This window comes from Manis javanica, chromosome 7 (genome assembly GCF_040802235.1).
Source record: "Manis javanica isolate MJ-LG chromosome 7, MJ_LKY, whole genome shotgun sequence".
Classification (NCBI taxonomy): domain Eukaryota; kingdom Metazoa; phylum Chordata; class Mammalia; order Pholidota; family Manidae; genus Manis; species Manis javanica.
The window spans coordinates 120,151,652-120,178,614 of record NC_133162.1 but is presented as its reverse complement, the minus strand read 5'-3'; the positions used below and the strand labels follow the sequence as shown (position 1 = coordinate 120,178,614).

The window sequence follows — 26,963 nt, the reverse complement described above, 5'->3', positions numbered from 1 at the left end:
AAAGTCCATAATCAGGCTGACTAATTTTGCCCTTGGCCATGGCTACCATGCAAGCTGTGGCATTTAGTTTCAGCTCTCTCATCCACTTTTTGAGAAATCTCCCAATATGTGGATTTTCAGTGGATGATAGCAGCCACTTGGCCTTGACAGATTCAGGGGACATATGACTTTGGGTCCGCCTGTTGAACACTCCGTCCTGCACTTTATCATGTAAGGTTGAGGGAACAGATGTAGGTCAGAGTTATCACAGAGTTAGAGTACTTGTTGTCTTGTTGGGTGACTGTTGCCAAGGTTTCTCTTACTCAGCCTGGTTGTACAGTCCTCCCTGAGATTATTCCCATTTCTCAAACCTGGTCATCTGGCTTCTCATCAATTCAATCAGCCCAGATGACCTTCTGAAAAATCACTCTTTTGCTTAAGATAGCCAGGGATGTTTCAGTCACTCGTAAACAAAAGCCCTGGCTGATAAACATGGCAACCATACAAAGGCAATTTTCAAGTGCTGCAGGACGCTGGGCGGCTGTGACGGATTGACACAGATTCAACAAGTCTTCAGAAAATAAATTTAAAATGATTGCCTCATTAGGAAGGCCTATGAAAACAACGGTGGACTTTTTACAATCTCTGCTGCTTACAGTCTAGGAGTAGGTCAACACTCACTTCTGTGCCTCTGAAATCCCAAGTTGGTTGTTCTATCAGAGCTAGGGAATGACTCACTAATGAGCACCAGATTTGCTTTTGTCTAAAACACCAAGGGAGTTGATTAGTAAAATCTGGTAGTAATCCCTGAAAAACAGCACGTATCTAAGAGTCTGATAAATCATGTGGGAAATTATATTGATTTTCAGGTTTCTAATATTATATCACTCCTATATGCTCTTTTAAATCAAATAGGTTCGATTTGACTTATATTGTAAGAGGCACTTGATGTTGGCAACAATCGAATATATATACACCAAATGTATCTTAAAAATATTATAAGTACTAGAGAAATGCATGAAAAAGCTTACTGTGAAAATAATTTCAAACAACACAGAAATACATAGAGTGAAACCTGAAAGTCCTCTGTTCTAATCTGTACCCTCCCCAATGAGTCTCCTATCCCATTCCTCCCCACTAAAGAAAGTATAGAGCTGGCAAATAAGCACATGAAAAGATGTTCAATATCATTAGCCATTAGGGCATACAAAATTAAAGCCACAATGAGAATATCACTAAACAATTGTCAGAATGGATAAAATTAAAAGAATGACAACATCAAATGCTGATAAGAATGCAGATAAATGAACATTCATACATTACTGGTAGGAATGTAAGATGGTAAGCCCATTATGAAAAATGGATTGGTAGTTTTTTATAAAACTAAACATGCAAAAGACAACCCTCAGAATAGGAGAAAATATTTGCAAATCATGTATCTAGTGAAGGTCTAATATCCAAAATATATGAAGAACAACTACAACTCATCCATAAAAAGACAATCAATTTTTAAAATGAGAAAAGGATTTGAAAAGACATTTCTCCAGAAAAAGATACACAAATGACCAATAAACATATGAAAAGATGCTCAGTATCATTAGTTATCAGGGAATGCAAATCAAAACCATGAAGATACCACTTCATGTCCTCTACATTTGGAATAAAAAAGTCAGATATATTTATAACAGCATTATTCATAATAACTAAAGGCGGAAACAACTCAAATGTCCATCAGCTGACAAGTGGATCAACAAAATCTATATAATAGAATGTAATTTAGCCATAAAAAGGAACAAAGTACTGATACATGTTAGAATATGAATGAAACTTGAAAGCACTATGCTTAGTGAAAGAAGCCAATCACAAAAAAACTGCATGTGATATAATCGCATTTATATGGAATGTCCAGAATGGCTACTATTTGAAGACAGAAATTAGATTAGTGGTTGTGTAAGACTGGAGGGTTAGGGAAATTGGGAAGTAATAGCTCAGGGGTTGAGGGTATCTTTTTGAGGTGATGAGAAAGTTGTAAATTTAATATAAAATAGCAATGGTTGCACAGTTCTATGAATATACTAAAAAACCATTGAATTGTACACTTTAAATGGGAGAATTACATTTCAATAAAGCTATCACAGAAGAAAAAATCTGAACATGCAACTACTATATGGCCCCCAAACTGTTCTCTCAGGTATTTGTCTTAGAGAAATGAAAAATATGTCACTTAAAAACCTATACACAAATGTTTATAACAGCTTTATTTGTAATAACCAAAAGCCAGAAACAACCCTGATTTCCTTCAAAGTGTGAATGGTTAAACAAACAGTGCTACATACTCACTCTGGAATACTATGCAGGAACAAAAAAGAATTAATTATTGATACACACAACAATTTGGAAAAATCTCCAGGGAATTACACTGAGTGAATGAAGTTAATTGCAAAAGTCCATATAGTGTATGATTTTATTTATAAAATGTTTTATAACAACACAATTGTAGACATGGAGAACAAATTAGTGGAGTTGGGGGTGGACAGAGAGAGGTAGGTTTACCTACAAAAGTGCAATGTGAGGGATTTTTATGGTGAAGGATCTGTCTGTACCTTGGCGGAATCCATGTCAATACCATGGTTGTGATATTTTGCTACAGTTTTATGAAGTGTTATCATTAAAGGAAACTAGGTAAGGAGCACATGGGATATTTCTATATCATTTCTTACAATTGCATGTGAATTGATAGTTTTCTTAAAATTAAAAGTTTATTTAAAGAAAAAACAAAGAGGGCAGGCAGAAATATTCTGTTCAATATTTAACAGAAAAATCAATTAATGAAAAAATTATGGCAGATGTCTTCAAGTCAACTTTATATTCAGAGAAATTCCTTTTTGAATAGGAAACATTTCATTTTAGCACCCTTTTTGTAAATTTAGCTTTGAATTTTTATCAGTGTTTTAAAAGTCAGACAGTTCTATACATCTTAAAATACAGCAACTTTCTGTCTAACCTCTCTTTAGTCTAATCTGTCCCCAGCTCCAATTCCTACTTCCAGAGTCAATCCTTTTCAATTCTTTTGTAGTTTCTTCAGTTATTTACTGCTGTATTTCTATTATAAATGCTTGCATTGCTAGTTCTTAATTTTTCACTTTTAGTTATTATCTATTGATTTCCTTCTATGGAAAATGGTAGGAAATCTCCATTCTACCATCTCCATGCTTCCCAATATAGTTATATCAGAAGTACAAACAATTATTTAAGTGCTTACATTATGACTATGTCAGTACTCTTCTTAACTGAGCCAGGGAGTATGCTATGGTTAAACAGCCTTTCTTGTGCAAGTCTTTGTTTTTCTCTGGGGAAAATAATTGCCTTTTCTTTCCCCATTTGCTTAGCTTTCTCTGTGTATATTGCTATTTCAGCTCTAAACTTCCCACAGAATTATAAAATTCCTTTCAATATAGGGCAAACACATTAACTAAACTACCCAAAATTACCTGGAGGCATCCTTCCCAAAGCCCTCTTAGGGGAGGGAGGGTTGGTTACTTGACTGTACAGGGGTGGGGAGGAGAGCTAGTGGCTGGACTGCTCTTATGCGAGCCGTCAACCAGTCCTCGTGCTTTCAGCCTCATCTGCTTCCCACGTTCAGACGACTTACAGATTCTGATTTTTAGGCTTTGAAGGGTTTAACAGCCCAGCCAACATGCTTCTTTCAAACATTTCATTTTGACTTCCTCTAGTCTGTTCAGTTATCATCAATCTGTTTTGTTGACATCCTTGGCTGCTATGATCTCCTCTCCTATTCTCTTCGTGCTTGTGAAATTTTGAGGTTTTCCTTTCAAAATTTCTTTACTATCATTTCAGTGAAATTTTGGTAATGAGGATGAGGGTAAACAGATGTTTTAAGTTGCCATATTTGAATGCAGTCCAAACTTCTTGCACTCTAATATAAAAATAAATAGTGATTGCTTACAGATGATCAAGCTTATGAAACCCCTGTTTTCTTAGGGCATTAGAAGATAACTGTGGCGCTGTCTGCTAATTATTTTTCACTAATTTCTGGCCAACAGAATATAAGGAATTGAGGAATACTAATTATGCTACCTGGAACATAGACATGGACAACATGGATGAAGGAGGCTCCCTAGACATAGCAGAACAAGATAGAATATCTGGATCCCTGACACTGTGGAGCTCCCACATCCTTATGCTTGAAAGGTTATATGCAAGAGAAACTAACTTCTATTTTGTACAAGCTTCTCGTACTGATATTTGTTTATTTGTTTGGTTGATTTACTGCCACCAAACCAGTATCTCACATAACAAATAGTATTGTTTGTTAAGAAGTCAAGGTTATGAGAACAGTCATAAAGAGAAAGGGGGAAAAAGAAAGGAAGGAAGACAAGAGAAATGATTAAGAATAAGTTTTTCCTAATAGTGATTTTATATTTCATTAAAACAAAACATAATTCCTTTAAGATATAGAGTACAAAAATTCTCCTTCTGCTTTTGAAACTTTCTAGAAAGATCTTCTGTGTACTGTGTAACTTTGATTTTTTTTTAAATATGAAAATGTTGGAGAAAAATAGCATTGTGTTCTATTTGGTAGTGGACTAATCTTAGGCTTATTTTTATTATTAGTGAAAAATGGAACATTCTTCCATTCCTACATTTTAGTCAGACATGATATCATGCAAACTGATTACATTTTTTAAAATAGCTTTTCTCTGGTGATTCAGCATCTTTCTCATTTATTGCTCCACCATGTCGAGGTTCTTGGGTTGGAAGATGATGTTAGACTGAAATATTTTATTTAACATGGGCTAAAAGAGTTCAGGATGTTGATATTACAATTTTCAATTAAAAAAATAAGACTGAATTTCTTTTTAAAGATTTATTTTCTATTTTCTTTATTATTTTTTATGGAGGTATAATTTACATAAAATTCACAGGCCTTATGTGTTCCATTCAATAAGTTTTGACAAAAAAAGACACAGAGTACTTTTCAGGGCCTGAAAGCTTCTCCTCATGCTCTTTTCCAGGTGAAACCCTTCAACTATCCAGAGTCAGTCATTGTTTTGGTTTCTATCATCCCAGCCAAATTTCATCTATTTTGGACATCACATAAATGGAACCATATAAGGTGTGTTCTTTTGTAGCTACTTCTTTTTGTTCACAATAATCTTTTTGAGATTCATCTGTTTTGTGTGTATTAGTTTGTTCTTTTTTAAATTACTGAGTCATACTCCATGGTATGAAATATCACGATTTTTAAAAACCTATTTGCCTGTGGATAAATATGGTAGGCAACTTCCGTCATTGTTCCCAGTGATCCTCACCCTTCAGTAGTCATGCCTTTGTGGAATCCCCTGCCTTTGAGTGTGGGTTGGACCTCACAACTTTCTCCTAATGAATAGAATACAGCAAATGCGATGGAATGTTCCTTTCAAGATTTAGCTTTAAAGACTTGACTTCCATCTCCCTTTCCCTGGTTCTTGCTTGCTCAAATGAAGCAAGTTGCCATACTGTGAACTACCCGATGGAGAGGTCCACATGGCAAAGAACTGAGGGAAGCCTCCAACCAACAGCCAGTGAAGAACTCAGGACATCATTCCAATAGCCTGTGAGGAAATGGATCTTGTCACTAGCCTAAGCTTGGAAATGGATCTTTCCCCACGTTGGGCCTTGAGATGACTTACAAACCCAATCGATACCTTCACCAAAGCCTTGTGAGAGGACAGACTACTTTTCTTTGCTGATGTTCTTGACCCACAGAAATTGTGATGATAAATGTTGTTTTAATCCACTCAATTTTGGGTAATTTGTTATGGAGCAGTGGATAAAATATTGCAATAGACATGTGGGTTGTCTCAAATTTTTTGACTATTATAAATCAGACTGTTATGAACATTCTTGTAGTCTTCTTGAATTTATTTTATTTTTAATTTGTTTCTTGGAAATAGCTGGGTCCTTTCTCCAACCTGCCCCCTCCCCCTGAAGTCTGACAGTCTCTACATTTTAAGGGGAGCATTTAGCCTATTTGAATTTAATGTTATTATTCATATGGCTGGATTTAAGTCTACTGTTTCATCATTTATTTTATGTTTTTATATTTTTATTATTCCATGTTTCTCTGTTTTGCTTTTCTTGCCTTATTTTGGACAATATCAATTACTATTTAGTATTTCATTCTATCTCATCTGTTGACATTTTTAGCTATACCTCTGTAGTGCTATTTTTTAGTGCTCTAAAGATTATAATATCCATCTTTAATTTCTCACTAACTTCAAATAATATGCTATTTAACAAGCACTGTAAGAACCTTACAACTGTGTAATTCTGTTTACGCCTATCATTTGTGCTCTTGTCCTATGTGTTACTTCTACAATATATTGCTGTACTTTTGCTTTAAGAATATTTAAGTGTATGTAAAGTATATTTAAAGCAAAAAGAATAGCAATGTATTTTGGGATATAAATCGAATTTATGGCAAGTATAATAGCAATATATTTAATTTGAAATGGCATATTTATATTTATCTAAATATTTCTAGTGCTCTGCATCTTATCTCAGAGAGCCAGGATCTATCTGATAACATTTTCATCAGCATTTAGCTTGACGAATTTTTCATATTATTTCTTATATTACAGATTTGCTAGAGATAAATTCTCTCAGCTTTTGCCTGAAAATGTCTTTTGAACTTCATTTTTGAAGGTTTTTTTTTTTGTATATTTTGAATTCTGGGTTGAGAGTCTCCCTTCTCTCAGCATTTTAAAGATTTTATTCCCTTGTTTTCTGACCTTTCCTGTTTTTAATAAGAAATTAGTCATAATTCATGTTTTTGTTCTCCTGTATATGTCTTTTTTTCTAGTTTGTTTTTAAGATTTTCTTGCTGTTTTTTTTTTTTTTAGCAGTTGAATTATAATGTCCTTAAGTGGGGCTTTTTTTTTTTTTGTGTTTATCCTGTTAAGTTTTACTGAGCTTCTTGGAACTATAGGGTCTTTAAAAAATTAATTTTTGAAAATATCTTTTTAAAGAATATTAAATAAAATTGAACTTTGTTCATGATAACAGTATCTTCATTTTCTTGAGAGCCAGTAAGTCTGGATATATGTGAGATGTATTATTGGTTCTGTATGTGGAAAGTGTTGGTGCCTGAATAGATGCAAGGAACCCATGGAATAACTTCTGCATTCACAGGTTGGAAAACAGTTTTGAATGAGGTTGGCAGCTGGGTTCCTTTTTTTCTCAAAGTATTTCTGGAGGTACTGCTCTTGTACTTTAATGTAAAACCTGAGCCAAGAATGCGGGCAGGAAGTGCAAAGAAAGAAATATCCAGGAGTGCAAAGCCTGCAGAAAGCAATCATCCTAGCCAAGTTAGGGGACTACTGCCTCCATAGCCAATCACTAGCAATGCATTTAGATTATTGGATTACTATAAATATATATAATTTAGAAATAGCCAGATGGAAGAGATGCATAAAGCAAAATATGGGAGAAGGTGTATGGAGCATCCATGCTTTCTTCAGGCAGGGTACCGTCCCTCTGCCTCCATGGTTCACCAACAAGAAGCACCTTAGAAAATTCTTAGCCACTGTCTCCTCACTTACTTCTTCTGCTCCATTGTCTCTCCTTCCTTATGGGGATCCCATTACATATTGGATGTGTTAGACCATTTGTTGTTGCCCAACAGCACTTGGATCCACTGTTTCATTTTGTAAACTCAATTTTCTTTTCATGTTTCCACTTATCTTCAAGTTGATCCTTTCTTCTGCTGTGTCCAGAGTGCTGTTGAACTCATCAAACTATTATTTCATTTTTTAAAATTTCAACCACTTATAAAAGGTTCACTTTTCATAGGTTTCACCCCTCTGAAGGAATTCTCCCTCTGTTCATGCATATTGTCTAATTCATCCACTAAATCATTGAATATGTTAGCACAGTACTTTAAAGTTCCTGTCTTTGATCTATAATGTCATCTTTGGGTTTGCTCGGTTGGTTATATCCTCTGTTGACCTTGTGTCACATTTTCTTCTTCTGTATATGTCTTGTAATTTTTTATTGTATGCCAAACATTTTGTGCAAAAGGACAGTAGAGACTGAGGTAAACAATATCGCTTCCTTTGTTAGACTGCTAGTCTGGTCGACTGAGTCAATTCAATGTGTAGATTTTGCCTCTTCCTTCTGCTCTGCTACGAATGAAAAGCAGCTGTGGGTCTCATCTCTTCTAAGATAGGCTTATCACTTTCTGGAATTCAGTTAATTTAGGGTTTCTTGGGGGGTGTTCTTGGTTTTCTGATATTTGGCTCTTTTATTAAGGTATAATTGACATACAACACTATATCAGTTTTAGGTGTTCCGATATGTTTTTTAAAACTATGCTTTTGTAGCTAATATCTTGTTCTCACCAGTAGAGCAGAAGCATATGTCTGTCAAGACTTTCTAAATTTTAATTTGGAATGGAATTCTGTTTTTTTCTTAGTATATTTAATTGTGCAAATGTGGACTTACATAGCTCAATAGTTTTTCTCTCCCTTTAAAAGGTTAGGAAAGATTATAAAAAATTTTGAAATGGGCAAAAGTTTACTGGTGGCATTTTCAATGGACTCTTAAGTATTGTCTAGTATACTGTCTGAGTTATCTGACTTCATAGATATCTTTGCCTTTTATTGTCTTTGGACTATCTCACAACCCATTTTATTTTATTTTGTGTGTAAATTAAAGAAAACTGACAGTATTGCGAATAATTCTTGTCCATAGAGACATAAAACAATTTTTTCCAATGGAGATACAATTATTGTCCTGTGGATATTGGTCCATTCTGTGTCTATTAGTTAATTTCCTGATTGCCTATATCTGTGTCTGTTTTTTAGATTATACTTTGAACTGTTTTTAGTTTTTTAATTTTTTACATTTTACTAGATTCCTGATTAGGGAGATAAATAAAATATTTTATATGGTTCATTTTATACTTATGTAAGAGTTAAGATTGCATCCCTTATAAAGCTGTTTCTTAACATGGTCACCTTTTTCTAGTTTGTGTTTAGAATCTTGAACTTATTCTGCTCCAAGGTGCACATGGACCACCACTCACTTTGTTGCTATTTTCTGAGCTTCTTAGACACAAGCTTTTAGTTGTGTTATTCTCTCCACTTGAATATCACTTAAATATGCAATAATCCTCTCTTTCACTTACTGCTCTTTTCCTTTATTCTCCACAGCATCACCACTTAAGGTTATAAAAGTTTCTTTAGAGTTTACTGAAGAATATGATAAGTAGCAGACATCTGTCCTTTGTCACTAATCAGGATCTTTTGAATACCTTCTTGGTATTTTGATAGTTACCCATGATGGAAATCTTTCCAACTTGATGAGGAATCCAAAAACATAATTTCCAGCTTCTTTGTTTCTGTGTGCAGATATATGATATAAATTATGCCATTCAAATGCATCACCACAGGAGACTAGCACAGGAATGAGTTTCTTGGTAAAAGAGGCAGGACACAGATCACCCATTTTACGAGCAGAAAACTAAGCAGAGGCAGTGTTGTTTGGGGGCTGGCTGCTGTGACCAAGTTCTTAATCATGACAGATGTAGCAATGGTCTAGTTTATATAAGGCTGAAGGGGTGTAAAGATCATTATAATAATGGCCTTCAGTGAATCATGCCTTTCTGTCTACATCCCAATGTAATGTGACCTCACACTCACATCATTAAGAAATGAGTCCACTTCTCCATCCTCTGGAACCTGGGCTGGCTTTTGCCATCTTACTGTGAAGACACCCAGTTTAGCCTACTGGATAATGTGGGGCCTCATGGAGGAGAAACAGTGCCCCTCAGTCAACAGCCAGCAGTATGATTTCAGAAATGTAGTGATGCTATCTTGAACTTTCCAAGCCAGTCTGGATTCTACCTGAGTAGTCACATGTCCAGAAGTCCAGAATCCAGGTGAGAGCAGCAGAACTATCCAGAATGGCAAAAAGAAAAATTAGAAACCATAACAAATTATTATTGTTTCAAGTCACCAAACAATAATAGGATGGTTTAGAGTATGTTGCTATGTAGCATTAGATAACTGAAAAAAGAATTGGGGTGCTACTATAAAAGCCTAAAACATTGCTTTGGGTATCAGGCAGTGAGCAGAGCCTATAAATGCAGCAAGGAGGCTAGAAGACCAGTGGAAGTAATTGGTATTATGGCTGCATAAAGGGCAGCTGTTGTATTGTAGTAGTAGAAAAATTAACGGCACTATCACCTGCTATAACTTGTAACATAAAAAATGTACCTAGTAAATTGTCTAATGAGAACGTTAAAGGTACCAAATGGCTTTTTAGCTTCAAATGAAAATATATTACAAAATAGAGATGAACTAAAAAGGAGCTGTTTTATTTGCAAGCAGAACACAGCCCATAACTTGCAAGCAGGTGCCACACATTCACAATTTTCTCAATGAATTATTTTGTTTTTCTAAGCCTACTCCTCTTCTGGTGTCCATAGATTGGTAATGGCATCAGTAACACCAGAAACTTTTCCTTTTTAATTCATTCATCCATTCATTTATTATGAAGTCAGAAACTTTGTGCTAGATGGTACAATTATTTATATCAATCCTATATCCTCACAGAACCCATAGTGACAAGGTCTAATTGACCACCAAGCTCTACTAATTCTACTTCCTGGACTCTTTCAGCCCTTGCTTTCATCCAATTGTCACCATCTGACTATTCTGTCTTCTGCATTCATTTGCCCCTTTTCATTCATTTGTTACTCAGCTACAAGAGTGATCTTTTTACAGGCGAACTAAAGAGTATCCTCCCTTTCTTAAAAATCCTTAAATGACACCTGCCTTCTTTAAATCCTCCAGGATAAAATTTAAACTCTATGATTTGATGGTAGCCCATATTTTCCACCCTGCCTGAAGATTTCCTCTTTCTCTTGTGTCTCATGTCTTTTCTCTGCAAAATACATTTGGTGAATTCATTCTTCAAGATAATAAGTGAAACCACGTTTTTTGTGAGGTCATCCCCAACCATCCTATGCACATCTCTAATATAGCACTTAGTCATCATATTATAAATCTTTTTTTGGCTATATTCCCCACTCTTGAGCAGAGGAAACATATTATCAGAAGGGTATGAATTTAGTTTTGAAAGTCTTTGTTTCTAAAATGTGCTTGGTATATAACAGAAATTCAATAAGAATTCTTTTTTGAATAAGGTAATGAATGAATGAGCTTCTATAATTGACACAGATTAAGCTCACCAACTCTGGAGTGACAATCATCTTCTTTCACACATTTATTTAACAGTTACTTGTTTCATGCCTACTTTATGCCAGGTGTCAATCCCAACACAGCAATGTACAAGGCATAAAAAGTCATTTATTTTATGAAGCTTACATTCTACTTGCAGTGACAGATAATAAACCAATGAATAAATAAGCAAGGAAGTGATCAGATATTGATAAGTGCTTTCCAGAGACTCACAGTGGGATGATAAGATAGAGAAAGATTAGGTAGTTACTAGAAAAGAAGGTCAGGAAAGGCTTCTCTGAAGCCTTCCAAAGAAGAAATACAGTAAGTTTAGATCTGAATAATGTGAGGAGCCGGACATGCAAAGGTCAGTGGCCACATGTGCCAGATAGTTAGGAAGGCTGGGGCAAAAGCCCTGGGACAATAATGAACTTGGCCTGTTCTCCAGGAACAAAAAGGAGACCAAGGTGATGGAGTTTAATGGGAGGGGAAAAGCAGGGAATTGCCGTACTATGTGGTTACATAAGCCGTTTCAGGAATGTGAAGTTTAGTCTACATGTAATGGGAAGCTATTGGCTTTTAGGCAGAGTTGTTATGATTTAATTTATGTTTTAAAGATACCCCTTTGGAGTGTATTTAGAGAGCAACTTGGGGCTAGGGGGGAACACAGGGAGTCATATAAGGAGGCTACTGCAGTTGTCCAGGAAGAGGTGTTGGGATAGTGGCATAGACAGCAGTGGTAACAACAGACAAAGGGAAGAAGTATACACTTCAGGAATATTTTGGAGGTTCGTCCTAGAATTTGATGAATTGAATGGGGGGAAAAGAGCTTTCAAGGATAAGTTGATAAGTCTAAATCTTTTATTCACCTTTGTTACCAGCAAAGTATTCATCAAGAGAGAAAAGGGTGTAGAAGGAGACTCACGGTCTTGCTAGGAGCTGTCTGTGGAACAGAATGTAAAGGTAAAAATGAGTGTATCCTTGGATGCAAGCTGTTCATGGAAATATTGAATATTTCCATGAGGAAGAGAGTGACCTGGCTGCCAATACTTAATATGCCCAGGGCAAAGACACCAAAACAGACTATCTGGAGGTTCATAGCATCTACCCATGCCAGCAATATCAGAAGTTGAAGATGCCAACACAAAAAGAACTCCTGAGAGAAATTAAAGAAGACGCAAATAAATGGAAATCTATCCCATGCTCATGGATAGGAACAATTAATACTGTCAAAATAGCCATCCTGACCAAAGCAATTTCCAGATTCAATGCAATGCCTATCAAAATACCAATAGCATTTTTCAATGAACTAGAACAAATAATACCAGAAGTCATATGGAACAATAAAAGACCCTAAATAGCCAAAGCAATCCTGAGAAAGCAGAACAAAGCTGGCTTATTACACTCACTGACTTCAGGTTACACTACAAAGCTACAGTAATCAAAACAGTATGTTGTTGGCAAAAGAAGAGACCTATAGATCAATGGAACAGAATAGAGAGCCCAGATATAAACCCACAAACCCACATATATATGGTCAATTAATATATGATAAAGGAGCCATGACAGATGCAAAAATCCTCAACAAAATAATAGCAAACCAAAATAAAAAATACATCAAAAGGATCATCCATCATGACCAAGTGGGACTTATTCCAGGGATGCAACAATGGTGTGATATTCATAAACCAATGAATGTCATGCACCACATTAACAAAATGAAGGGTAAAGCCCACATGATCTTCTCAATAGATGCTGAAAAAGCATTTGACAAAATTCAACGTCTATTTATGATAAAAACTCTCAACAAAATGGGGGCAGAGGGTATGTACCTCAACAAATAAAGGCCATATATGACAAACCCACAGCTAACATCATGCTCAATAGCAAAAAGGAGAAAGTTTTTCCTCTAAGATCAGGAACAGCACAAGGATGTCAATTTTTACCACTTTCATTCAACATAGTACTGGAGGTCCTAGTCATGGCAATCAGACAAAACAAAGAAATAAAAGCATCCAAATTGGTAAGGAAGAAGTTAAACTGTCACTATTTGCAGATGACATGATATTATACATTGAAAGCCCTAAAGATTTCACCAAAAAACGATTAGAACTAATAACTGGATTCAGCAAGTTGCAGGATACAAAATTAATACAGGGAAATCTGTTGCATTCCTATATACAAACAAGGAACTAGCAGGAAGAGAAATCAGGAAAACAATTCCATTTATAATTGCATCAAAAAGAATAAAATACCTAGGAATAAACCTAACCAAGGAGGTGATAGACCTGTACTCTGAAAACTGTAAGACACTCATGAGAGAAATTAAAGAAGAACCAAATAAATGGAAATCTCTCCTGTGCTCATAGATAGGAAAAATTAATATTATCAAAATGGCCATCATGCCCAAAGCAATTTACAGATTCAATGCAATGCCTATCAGAATACCAACAGCATTTTTCAATGAACTAGAATAGTTCTAAAATTCATATGGAACCCCAAAGACTGAATAGCCAAAGGAATCCTGAGAAAGAAGAACAAAGCTGAGGGTACTATGCTCCTTGACTTCAAGCTGTACTATAAAGCTACAGTAATCAAAACAGTATGGTACTGGCACAAGAACAGACCCATAAATCAATGGAACAGAATAGAGAGCCCAGATATAAACCCATCCATATATGGTCAATTGATATATGATTAGGAAGCCATGAATATACAATGGGGAAAAGGCAATCTATTCAATAAATGGTGTTGGAAAAACTGGACAGCTACATGTAAGGGAAAGAAACTGGATTACTGTCTAACTCCATACACAAAAGTAAACACAAAATGGATTAAAGACCTAAATGTAAGACATGAAACCATAAAACTCTTAGAAGAAAACATAGGTAAAAGTCTCTTGAACATAACAAGAGCAGTTTTTTTCCTGGACACATCTTCTTAGCAAGGGAAAGAAAATCAAAATGAACAAGTGGGACTACATCAAACTAAAAAGGTTCTGCACAGAAAAGGACACCATCAGCAGAATAAAAAGGCAACCTACAGTATGGAAGAATATATTTGTAAGTGACTTATCTGATAAGGGGTTAACATCCAAAATATTTAAAGAACTCATGTAGTTTCTTCAACACCAAAAAACCCACAAATAATATGATTTAAAAATGGGCAGAGGATCTGAACAGACATTTTTCAAAGAAGAAATACAGATGGCCAACAGGCACATGAAAAGATGCTCCACATCATTAATCATCAGGGAAATAAAAATCGAAACCTCAATGAGATATCCCCTTTCACAATTACAATGGCCACTATCCAAAAGACAAGAAATATCTAGTGTTGGTGAGGATGCAGAGAAAACGGAGCCCTCTTACAGTGTTGGTGGGAATGTCAATTGGTGAAGCCACTGTGAAAATCAGTATAGAGTTTCCTCAGAAAACTAAAAATAGAAATACATACAACCCAGTAATTCTACTTCTAGAAATTTACTTGAAGAAAACAAAATCCCTGATTTTTAAAGATATATGCACACCTATGTTTATCACCACATTATTTACAATAGCCCAGTTAACTTAAGTGTTCAGCAACAGATGAATGGATAAAGAAGAGGTGGTACATATACACAATGGAATTTTATTCAGCCATAAAAGAAAGAAATCGTGCCATTTGCAACAACATTGATGAACCTAGAGGGTATTATGCTCAGTGAAATAAGCCAGGTGGAATATAAAAACAAAGCAAAACAGAAGGAAAAAAACAGCAGTAGACTCATAGACACTGAGAAATGACTGGTGGTTACCATGGGGGAGGGGTTGCATTGGTGTAAGGGTGAGGGGGATAAAGGGGCACAAAAATTCTTATTCATGATATAAGTTGGTCATGGGGTTAGTAGAACAGCATGGAGAATATAGTCAATGATTCTGTAACATCTTCCTATGTTGACAGATAGTAACCACATTAGTTGTGGTGAAGATGAACCACTGTGTTGTATTCTTGAAATCAATATAAGATTGTGTATCAATGATATGTCAATAAAAAAATAAAAGAATTCCTGGGCTTTCCTTTTAGATACATCAGTGACTGTGATATGTGGAGAGACAGTGGGACATGACTAACTAAAGCATTCTAGAAAACACCTTTTAAGGGAAACATTGGGTTGCCTATGGGGGCACTTTTCTAGTCAAATAGGAGAAGTTTGAGTGCCCTGTGGACAAGGATCATGTCTTAGTCATCTTTAATTCCTACTCCAGGCTTAGCACTAGGCTTGACTTAAACTTGAAGGTTCAACATGTATTGAGTGAATGGAGATGGGTGGCAGTTTAAGCAAAGAGAAAAAGGACAGTTGTCTTGGATGGTACCCAATTCTTTGGGTCAATTTCAAATTTACGTATTATGGTTTGGCTTTGGTCCTACTAACACAAATCTCTCTTTCCTTTGAAACATGAGTTCATTATCAATTCCTTCACCCCATTTGTTTAATTAAACCCAATTCTCCCAAGTACATTTCAAAATTAACTCATGTTTTTTATTCTATTGCAAGTTCTGTATCATTTGACAACTAATCATCACCTCAATTCTGTTCACATATGTGAATATAAATATTCATTTATTGAAGAAATAATAAACCTTTATTGAATAAAAGTTAGAAAATACAAATAAAAATAGGTAGAAAATAAAGAGCACCCATGACTTGACTTTCAAAGAAACTTTATATATTTATTTAGGGACTTTTTTTCTATGTATACATGCATACACATATTTGGGAGGGGATAAGAATAGGATCACTCTAGATTTAATGTTTTGTAATGGATTTAAATGTTTTAAAATGTAACTAATAAGTGAGAAGAACTTATCTTCTGGTTTCAATTAAAGTATGTTTATTTCTTTTTTTTTCTCTTTTCCCCCGAGAGTGTTCTTTTTTGTAAAATCATCTATGGGATCAACTAGAAAAAAATGAGTGAAAAATAAACTAAGATTTCAGCACAATTTAAGGAACAACTGTATAGTGAGAATTCAAGCATCTGGCTGGCAGTAGGACAAGATGACCTCTGAATTCTCCAACTCTGAGATTCTGTGAATGAAGATAGGAGACAGGAATTTGTAGGCTAAATGGACTGAAATGACTGAAGTGACTAATATAAAGGAGTTATGGGAAATTAGATTGGAAAGTCCATTTCAAACTGGTTCCACTTATATCTTGGAACCAAAGCTGGGTATGTAAGTATATGTTGGAGGAAACTTGGGCGACTGGATTTGTATGAGTGCCAAGGTCAGGAATCCTTGTCTTCCTCTTGTCTTCCTTCTTCTTCTTTACTTACATGGAATGACCAAGCTCTCTCAACTTTCTGAGCCTCCTCTTTCTTGAATTCCCACATGAAGTAACTTGGGCTCACTTCCCAGATAATGAGAAGAAGTTCAATGCCAGATACACAATTTGTCTTCTCTTTTCCCATCAATCTGAAAACAGTAAATCTTCATAAAAACAGTGTGTAATTTTACCTACATCATTTTACAATGTTATACAAAGATTCATATGCAAAGGGGACTCACTAAAATTTTTATTTTATTCTTAATTGTGATAAAATACACAAAAGCAGAATTTACTGTTAACCATTTTTAAGCATACAGTTTAGTGGTATTAAGTACATTCACATTGTTGTGCAGCCATCACCACCACCATTTCCAGAACTCTTCACCTTCCCAAACTGAAACTCTGTGCCCATCAAACAATACCCCTCCATCTGCCAGCCCCTGGCAGCCTTGATTCTACTTTCTGTCTCTATGAATCTGACTCCTCTAGGTACCTCATATAAGTGAAATCAGACAATATTTTTCCATTTTTGACTGGCTTATTTCACTCAGCATAACATCCTCAAGTTCCATCCATGTTGTAGCTTATGTCAGAATTTACTTCCTTTTTAAAGTTAAATAATATTCCATTGTATGTGTATACTGTATTTTGTTTATCCATTCACCTCACTAAAAATTTTTGAATGATAATCCTGTAATCCATAGTTTTATTTAAGGCCTCATCCTGCTCTTCAGGCCTGGAAAAGTTATTACTGCTCCACTTGAAAGTCACCCAATGTTTCTGGATTTTATTTGACAGCATAGAATTCTTTGAGGTGGTTTTTATTCTCAGACATAACTGCTGTTCTCCCAGGGAGCAGGACATCTTAGGGCTAGGACTGTGGTGCAAATAGGAAAAAAGTGAGGTCAAGGCCGTAAATTAGTTTGTATTACCTTCCTCAACAGTAACAACATTCATAGGTTACTCCTGTGTAGAATGCAACCCCTTAATTGCTCTTTCCACAATGGCCAGATGTCTATTTGGTGGACATGCTGGACTTAACTGTTAAAACAGTGGGCTTAATACTACTTTGACTTGGTGCCCAGTAACAGAGACAGATTACTGGGAAGAAGCTGTGCATTTCACTCACACGCAGGGATTGCCACAAGTCAGGCATCAGCAGAAGTCCAAGTAATTCTTTGCTTCACCCTTGCTCCCTCACCCCAACTCCTGTTTCTGGTATCTTGGTTTAGAGAGCCTGTTGTAAATTACTTGCAGGGGAGGACCAGGGAAATCGCTTCTAATGCTCTTTGCACCACATGGGCTCCCTGAGTCTCACATTATCATCATGGGGTTTTTGGTAAGGATCTATCCATGTGTGGAGCAGGACACCACACTATACAGACCAGTGTAGAGAGAATTAATTTTCTTTAGGACACTTCCATAGGTTACCACAGTTGTCAGAGGAGATGAAAAATAGGGCTGCTGCTGAGTCACAGCTTCCTCAGTTCCTCTCTTCTACATGTGTCCAGAGAACTGATGTAATTCCTCCAAAGATTTCTTGGAAAAATGACTTTTTTGCATCTCCCAGCAATATTACTTTCATCTATGGTCAGAAAAACATAGGTTGGCTATAATTTTAATGAGCAATTATTGAACTATTTTCTCCTTATTATTTTCCTTTGGCGTTCCCTTCACTATCCACACCTAATGTTATTGTAGTCATAGGGTGCTCCAGGAGGAGGTTCCAGACAATAGAAACCAATCCAAAGATTAACAGTATATCAACGACTATTTTTTTCCAAGAAGTGAAGCAAATTGGTACGAAATAAGAGAAAGTGTGATCCTTCTAGACTTTCCTGTCCCTACCGCAGTAGGGAGCTTCCCTTGCAAATGAATTCTCTTCTTTCTTCTAGAAAGAAGTGTATTACAGGAGGCTAGTTAAGTACCTTGGGGAGTTGATGGAAGTCCCATCTCTTTGAATCATGGTGCGTAACTCAGTGGGAGTCAGTTAGGCACAGAGTTTTAGCGACGATGATCTCACGGTTTTATACCTCATGTCTACACTTCAGTTTATGTACCAAGATTGCTTTCCCTGAGGAACAAAGTCCTGTCTAAGACAAAGCTGACCTTTCATTTCCATATATCCCTTTCCCCACAGATAGACATGAATCACACTCTTCACACTTTGTCGTATGCTTGTTAATTAGTTCAACCAGTCAAAGAGGGTCCCATTACAGACTGTTGCTGGCATTTCTTATTTGGTATCTGTGACTATAACCGGTAAAGAGCACACTCTAACTGAAACCCTCAGCCCGCAGCCCAGCCTCTGGGAGGAGGCTGAACCACCACAGCAAGCACATGGGTCCTACTGCTCTTCTGTCTCCCAGGGAAAAGCAAGGAAATAGGCACCTAGACACTCTGACCCAAAGAGTAAAAAAGGATGAACTCTCCTGAAGTGTCTTCTTCGCCTGAATACCTAGGTAACATCAAAGTCAAGTCTTTAAAATTTGGCTGTGGGGCTTTGGTGTGGCCTCTCATTTGTCCTGTGCTGAGATGCTTCGAAGCCTTATAAAAATGTTTGGATCCTCCCGGACGATGCTGCAGTTGTGGCTGCATCCAGCCCACCGTCTCCTGGACTTGCATTGGAATGAGGAGGGAGATGTCTAGGCTGGCATGTGCATACAGTGAGACAACGAATTTGACCGGATCTGTACTGTTGGAACTCAACCAGGAGTTGGGAGGGGTGCAAGTTGTAGCACTCCAAAATCTTATGACTATAGACTATCTACTGTTAAAAGAACATATGGGATGTGAACAGATCCCAGAAATGGGCTGCTTTAATTTGTCTGATTTCTCTCAGACTGTTCAAGTACAGTTGGACAGTATTCATCATATCATAGACAAATTTTCACAAATGCCTAGGGTGCCTAAATGGTTTTCTTGGCTTCACTGGAGATGGATGGTAATTATAGATTTGCTTTGTTTATGTCACCGTATTCCTATTATGTTAATATGTGTGCAAATTAGTTAGTAGTTTAAAACCTATACATACTTAAGGTACTCTACAAGAAGATATGTCAAAGAAATAATCAATCCTCCCATGTTTCCTTCCATATGCTACATCTATAGCTTTTCTTCTTTCTTCCTAATTACAACCCTTAATAGAATTCGTGCCTCATATCGAATTTACCGAGTATCATAATTGCTCCAGGTGGTAAAGATGCCTCGAGACAAGTGCTGGGCATAGAAGCCACAGGGCATAAATCTGCAAAGAAGTAAAAAGCTAACCTTTTCAAAGAATATTGCTTCTCTCTCACTTACCAACTTTACATTTCCCTGTATGGCTCCGGAAGATGACTGGTTAGACAGAGACGGATAAGATTCCTCAAGGGAGGAACAACCTAAGACAGGCATAGTCACCGGGGGGGGGCCATCAGGTGAGAATTTGGGGATCAACAGAGGTGAGGCTCAGAACCTCACCCCCCCTGCTTTGAGAGAAATCTTCTGCATCCGTGGATGTTTTGCTGCCCTTGTCTAGCCTGGATTAATACTTAGTCCATAGGCACACACCTGATCATCTGATCATCTACATTTGCCCTCTTACAGCACTAAACTATGTTTTCTACCTTTATCTTGCATCTACCTACCACTTCAGCATTTTATTAAAAATAAAAATAATAATAATAATAAAGGGAGAAATGTGGGATCAACATATAAATCAAGTACAAAAATAAAACAAATATTCATATTTGACCTGATTGTTTATAGGTCATAATGCGTGATCAAAACCGAAAGTTTCTGTGATGACTGCCCTTGTACTGTTCACCATGTAAGAATTTATTCACTATGTAAGAATTCGTTCACCATGTAAGAACTTGTTCGTTATGCTTCAGAAGATTGGAGACTGACGAGAATTAGGCTTGAGATGGATTAATGATTGTACATTGAGCATTGACCCCCTCCTATACTGAATTTTATTGTTGTTAACAACCATTTGATCAATAAATATGAGAGATGCCCTCTCAAAAAAAAAAAATGTTTGGATCCTCCATGAAGCCCTGTGATACTCAAGATTATCAGGGGATTTTGGTAGGAGTGGGGTTGACATGCTTCATCATTTATAAAATCAAGAGCGTTGGTGAAAGACGTAAAGCTTTGGAAGCTTTACATCCTGGTATGGCTTGTGATTATCAATAAGCAGCTTTACTTGAAGTGCACATCAGAGAAAATGTCAGTCTGGCTGTAAACTTAAGCAGCATGCTCTGCTAGATGCGGGCAGGAAACATTGCTGTATGTTTGTATAAGTGCCATTCCATTGTGGCATGAATAAAAGTGTCTGTAAGTTGCAAAAAAAAAAAAAAAGTGAATTCTTTAGGTTAGTCCAAAGTCCTGAGTCTAGGTTCCAAGGATTCCAGGAATCTGTGAATGGTTTAGGGGAGAAATGAGAGGACTGAAATTTTATGTACAATTTTTTGTGGCTATGGATGTTTCTGGGAAGAAAGTCCCTAGCTCTTATCAGAGTCTCAAAGATGTTTGTCACTCCCTCACTAAGTGATTTGAAATAACTGCATTATGGTGTATGGTCCCAATTATTCAATCAATATTCATTAATAAATATAAGTGACCGCCTAAGAATTTCACTATATTTGACATTTAAGGAGAGACAAAGTTACAGTACAACTCCTGTTTTGGAAAAGATTGCCATTTTCTTGGGATGAATTGTACAATAGTCTCCAAATAGACAATAAGCAATGCGAGGCTTTAAATGTGCCTGGTAAGTGGTATGGGCAAAACATGTGAAAATAATTTAGAGCAGGGATGGGCTCACTGCCCCTGGGGCTTGGACAAGGAGCTTAAATTGAGCCTGGTGATGCATCAGCGAAGTCTGGCCCTGGTGTTCAGCCCAGTATGCTCTGGGTGTTTATATGAGATGTTAAATAATGAAATATTTTTGTGCCAGTTGGCTCCTAGTGTCCAATTACTGCCTGGCCCGGGACGGATTCTCTAGGACGCCACTCCAGCTCTCTTGCTGGAGCCTTCTGGTAGATCCATGTCCGTAGTAATCCTGTGTTAGTGTTTTGAAGATCACCACTGCATTGCAAGTGCTATGTGTTTTTTGGAAGTTCACTTACATGACAGTGAAATAACAGAAAAAAGAAGGAAAACATCTCAGGAAAGGGAAACAGTGAGAGCGAGAAACAGCCCAGGGTGTCAATAAAACTATTCTGAGTTGGAGAGCTAATTTAGTTGGAGACAGAGAGAGGGAGTAAGGGATGATAAAGTTAAAAAGAAAAGTAGTGGCCAGCCTCTTGTAAAAATTGTAGAATGGGGAGCATAGAAAGGAGGGTTAGTCGTCTCGCACTTTGGAGTTTGGCTGTATATATTAGATGTCATCTGTAAGTGCTTAGGGTGGGGAATGATGTGATGAAAGTAGCACTTTTAGAAGAATAAGCTGGCAGGCGTATGCAAGATGAACAGACAAAGGGAATCATTAGCAGGATAAAGTCCAGCTGTAAATAAATCATCGTGAAAAGTCCTACAGAAATGAAACAAATATGAATTTTAATGCAAAAGAGTGTGGAAGAGATGAGACACTGGCTGTGGCACCTGAATGAAACTTGGTAGAACATTTGAAATGGGGTCTTAAGAAACCTGAGCCATCTGGTCATATGGTCCATTGGAAGAGGACAGATCAGGTTAGTGGCCACAAAAGGAAAAACTGTATTGCTGCTTGGGGTCCCTTGAGGATAGTAGGATGGAAACTAGATCAAAGAAATGCCGTTCAACAGTCCCTCTTCTGTGAAGTTCATTAAATAATTTGACAAAAGTGGTTGACAGAGAAAAAGAGCCTTGAGCTTCCTATTTGATTGACTTGTTCTTCATTGTTCTATCCAGTTCTACACCAGCAACCAAACCAGTCTTGGCAGCCCAGACTCCTCTCTACCAAGCATTGCACAATTCCCAGGAATGCCAGGAGACATTGTGCATATCCACTGTGGTTATATGCAAGTGCCTCGGTGGCCCCATGAGATCCTAAATTAAAAAAAATTATCTGGTTATTTTCTCCTATCCTTTTGCATTTACTGTTCAAAAAGCATTTTTATGTGTATTAGCTCATTTACACCTCACAAAGTACCCCAGAGTTGTTATGTAAATGTTACTATCTTCATTTTACACTTGAGGAAACGGAGAAACTGAGCCTCAGAAAGTTAAAGGGGAATATGATCGGAACTTGCATGCCCAAGTTCACAATGCCATCAAAGGTCAAAGCAGAGACTCAGCCCAGTTCTTCTAGTGATAAAAGGTATTGGTAAGCCCACCGACCCTTCTATGTTCATTTAGCTGAGAAAACTTTGCTTGGAGTACTGGAGCCAAAATCAGAATCCTTATTCTTCACATGGTTGAAAAACAGCTGAGGTCAACCTTCCAAAATGCAATAATGCTTCCATTTAAATTTATAAAATCACCAAGCAATAAGATCTGAAGGATATTTTCTGTTTTATTTTTATTGGGGATGAAATCTGTTTTTATGTGTAATTTCTCTGAAGTAGTTTAAGCATTGAGAGGGATGAATTACTTTTGGCTTTATATATCCAACATCACCAAATCGCCCTGTGCAGATATTATGTTATTAAAATGAGCTCTGTTGTGGGATCATTCTACTGAATTACATTGTAGGGCAAGCTATTTAGAATAAATTGAATGAATAATTAATGAAAGAGAATAGTCTATTCCTTTCAAGGTTCCCAGATACACTAGTCCTGTTCTTTTTATCTGGCTTCTCCTTACTTCCTCTTTCCACTTTTTTGCATCATTTTGACCTGCTCACCCTCATGGTTTATTACTTCCATTCCATTCCAGAGTGGCCGTAATGGCAGCCTAGCTGCAGACAGAGAGCCGTCGTTCTCTGAAGGAGACACCGTGGAAGACTTGCTGTCGCTTCTGCCCCTGTGGACACCTAGAAATGCCTTGCCTTCATTCCATGGAGCTATCCGCTAGGGTGGCAAACAGGAAGAGGGCCTAGTGCTCCCTGGCTGAACCAGGATAGGGAGAGCCACCCAGCACACGGTACCCTTCCACTGGAATGACTGTTTTTGGTCACTCTGCTCTTTTAGGGCACTGGGTACTCTACAGCCCTGCCACATAGTAAAGTCCAAGAACCAGCACCATCAGCCAGCAACGTCCAAGATGCAGAACCTCTACCCTAAACCTAGGGAATCAGGATCTGTATGTCAACAAGATCCCCAAATGATTTGTATGGATATTAAAGTTTGAGAAGCACTGGTCTACAGGACATTCTTTGCTCACAAACACATTTTCTCTTTCTTGTAACTGTGGCACATATTCCAAGGGAAATCAGCATAAATCATATACTATACTGGGATGTACCTTAGTGGGAATTATGTCCCTACATATAACAAGAGTCACTAAGACCAACCAGAAAACAAATTTGGAACACAAAGTTGAGCACTTTCCTGAAGTGTTTTTACTTATTATTTTTTCTTCTTCTTCTTTTTATTAAAGTATCATTAATACATAATATTATCTTGGTTTCAATTATACAACACAGTGGTTCAACAGTTACCCGCATTGCCTGATAACGTTTTTAAAATGCTGTCTAGATCAGTGAACTTCCTTGTTGCAATGAGTTGACACCTCCTGTAGAATACTGTTCAAACCAAGGAAATAATTAGAAACAACTTACTCAAGCACAGACCCAAGCCTTGCTTCTTGACAATTTCCAGAACTCCTCAACAGCCCCTCAGGCAAAAAGCAAACTACAAATTATCAAATCAAAGAAACAAAGATAGTCAAGCAAAACAAATTTCTCCTGATATTTCTCTAACCTTTTTCACTATGTTTATGCATGTTGCCATAACAGCAGAAGTCCCTGAGAAGCTACATTGATTTATTTGGATGTTTTGCCTGATCCTTTCTCATTTGGGGTTTCTGGTGAAAACACAATTACAATCTAATATTTTGATTTTTCTGACATTTCAAGGCATGTTCTCATTAAACTCTCTGAAAATCTCAAGGTTCATTGAGCTTTTTCTCTTGTGTTTTAAGTTCAAGCCAAACAACTGGGTTTATCCTATCAGCAGTTCATCCTAAGAGAGTTTTGTCAGAAGCAGCAGTTTCCAATTAAACAAGGAAAGTAGGAAAAAAAATCATCAGTATTCTCCGATTTCTTTAAAATAATTCCCTTAAAATATTATTGATGTTTACTGCTTAATATCTTACAGGCTTAGATACTAAGGTTTATTCTTAAGCCTCAAGTTCATGAGCAAAGCAATTATTTGTTTTTGTTAAAGATACTGTTAAAGACAGTAGTAGGTTCATTCTCTGAACACTTTAACAAAACAGAATTTTCTGCTATGGAGGTACACTTTTCTGATAATATTCCTTTCTCTTAATAAAAAAAAAAAGCAGTTCCTGTGTGGTGACCTCCAATGAGTTCTACAGAATGGTATAAAGGGCATATCAAAGTGTGGGGCAAAGGGTCTGTTTTTTTTTATACAGAAGATCAAAGCCTAATTTGGCTACCCAGAAAATCAACTAAGATACGATATGAAGAAGAACTTCCAACATCAGCACTCTCTGGAAGATGCATACCAGAAGATGATCATCAAAAAAACCTCCACAAAGATCCAGGCGATGCTGCAGTTGTAGCTGCATCCATCCCACCATTTCCTGGACTTGCCATTGGAATGAAGAAGGAGATATCTAAGCTGGCCTGTGCATACAGTAAAACAACAAATTTGACTGGATCTATACTGTTGGAACTCAACCAAGAATTAGGAGAAGTGCAAGTTGTAGTGCTCCAAAATCTTACGACTACAGACTATCTACGGTTAAAAGAACATATGGGATGTGAACAGTTCCCAGAAATGGGTTGCTTTAATTTGTCTGATTTCTCTCAGAGTGTTCAAGTACAGTTGGACAATATCCATCATATCATAGACAAATTTTCACAAATGCCTAGGGTGCCTAAATGGTTTTCTTGGCTTCACTGGAGATGGTTGGTAATTATAGATCTGCTTTGTTTATGTCACCGTATTCCTATTATGTTAATATGTGTGCGCAATTTAGTTAGTAGTTTAAAACCTATACATGCTTAAGTTACTCTACAAGAAGCTATGTCAAAGAAATAATCAATCTTCCCATGTTTTCTTCCATCTGCTACCTCTATAGCATTTCTTCTTCCTTCCTAATTACAACCCTTAAATAGAATTCGTGCCTCATATCGAATTTACCGAGTATCATAATTCCTCCAGGTGGTAAAGATACCTCAAGACAAATGCTGGGCATAGAAGCCACAGGGCATAAATCTGCAAAGAAGTAAAAAGCTAACCTTTGCAAACAATATGGCTTCTCTCTCACTTACCAACTTTACATTTCCCTGTATGGCCCCGGAAGATGACTGGTTAGCCAGAGACAGGTAAGATTCCTCAAGGGAGGAACAACCTAAGACAGGCACAGTCACAGGGGGGCCATCAGGTGAGAAATTGGGGATCAACAGTGGTGAAGCTTAGAACCTCACCCCCCCTGTTTTGAGAGAAATCTTCTGCATCCGTGGATGTTTTATTGCCCTTGTCTAGCTCGGATTAACACATAGTCTACAGGCACACACCTATCATCTACAATTGCTCTCTTACAAACACTAAACTATGTTTTCTTCCTTTATCTTGCATCTCCCTACCACTTCAGCATTTTATTAAAAATAAAAATAATAATAATAATAAAGGGAGAAATGTGGGATCCACATATAAATCAAGTATAAAAATCAAATGAATATTCATATTTGACCTGATTGTTTATAGTTCATAATCCGTGATCAAAACCAAAAGTTTCTGTGATGACTGCCCTTGTACTGTTCACCATGTAAGAACTTATTCACTATGTAAGAATTCGTTCACCATGTAAGAACTTGTTCGTTATGCTTCAGAAGATTGGAGACTGACGAGAATTAGGCTTGAGATGGATTAATGATTGTGCATTGAGCATTGACTCCCCTATACAGAATTTTATTGTTGTTAACAACCATTTGATCAATAAATATGAGAGATGCCCTCTCAAAAAAAACCAAAAAACAAAACAAAACAAAACAGAATTTTCTGATTAATGATGTTTATATGATAAATCAGTGACCCAGGCAAGATTCCAGGAGTTAACGTCCTTTATTCTTTAATTATTATTTTCATTACTTCAATTGGATTAATTTATATTTCTAAATATTTGATCTATCTCACAATATTTTATTCACTTATACAAACTTATTCATACACACTAATATGAAACCTGTACAAAGGGGTTATCACATTGGGCCCAGAGTATTCAACTCCTGCTCTTTTATCTAACAGCTAGTTAGAAGTAAGTATTTACATAGCATGCACTAGGTATAATCTCTGCTCTAGTAACTGTAGGTGACATAAGTGACATAAATGAAA

At 36.8% G+C, this 26,963-nt stretch overlaps 1 long non-coding RNA gene across 1 annotated transcript; it reads left to right on the top strand.

The window, feature by feature from the left end:
• Positions 1-4,064: 4,064 nt before the first annotated feature.
• Positions 4,065-23,646, top strand: LOC140850622 (uncharacterized). The gene is made up of 3 exons (XR_012133569.1): positions 4,065-4,191; positions 5,016-5,116; positions 23,377-23,646. It is a non-coding gene; the product is annotated as an uncharacterized lncRNA (long non-coding RNA).
• The last annotated feature ends 3,317 nt before the right edge of the window (positions 23,647-26,963 follow it).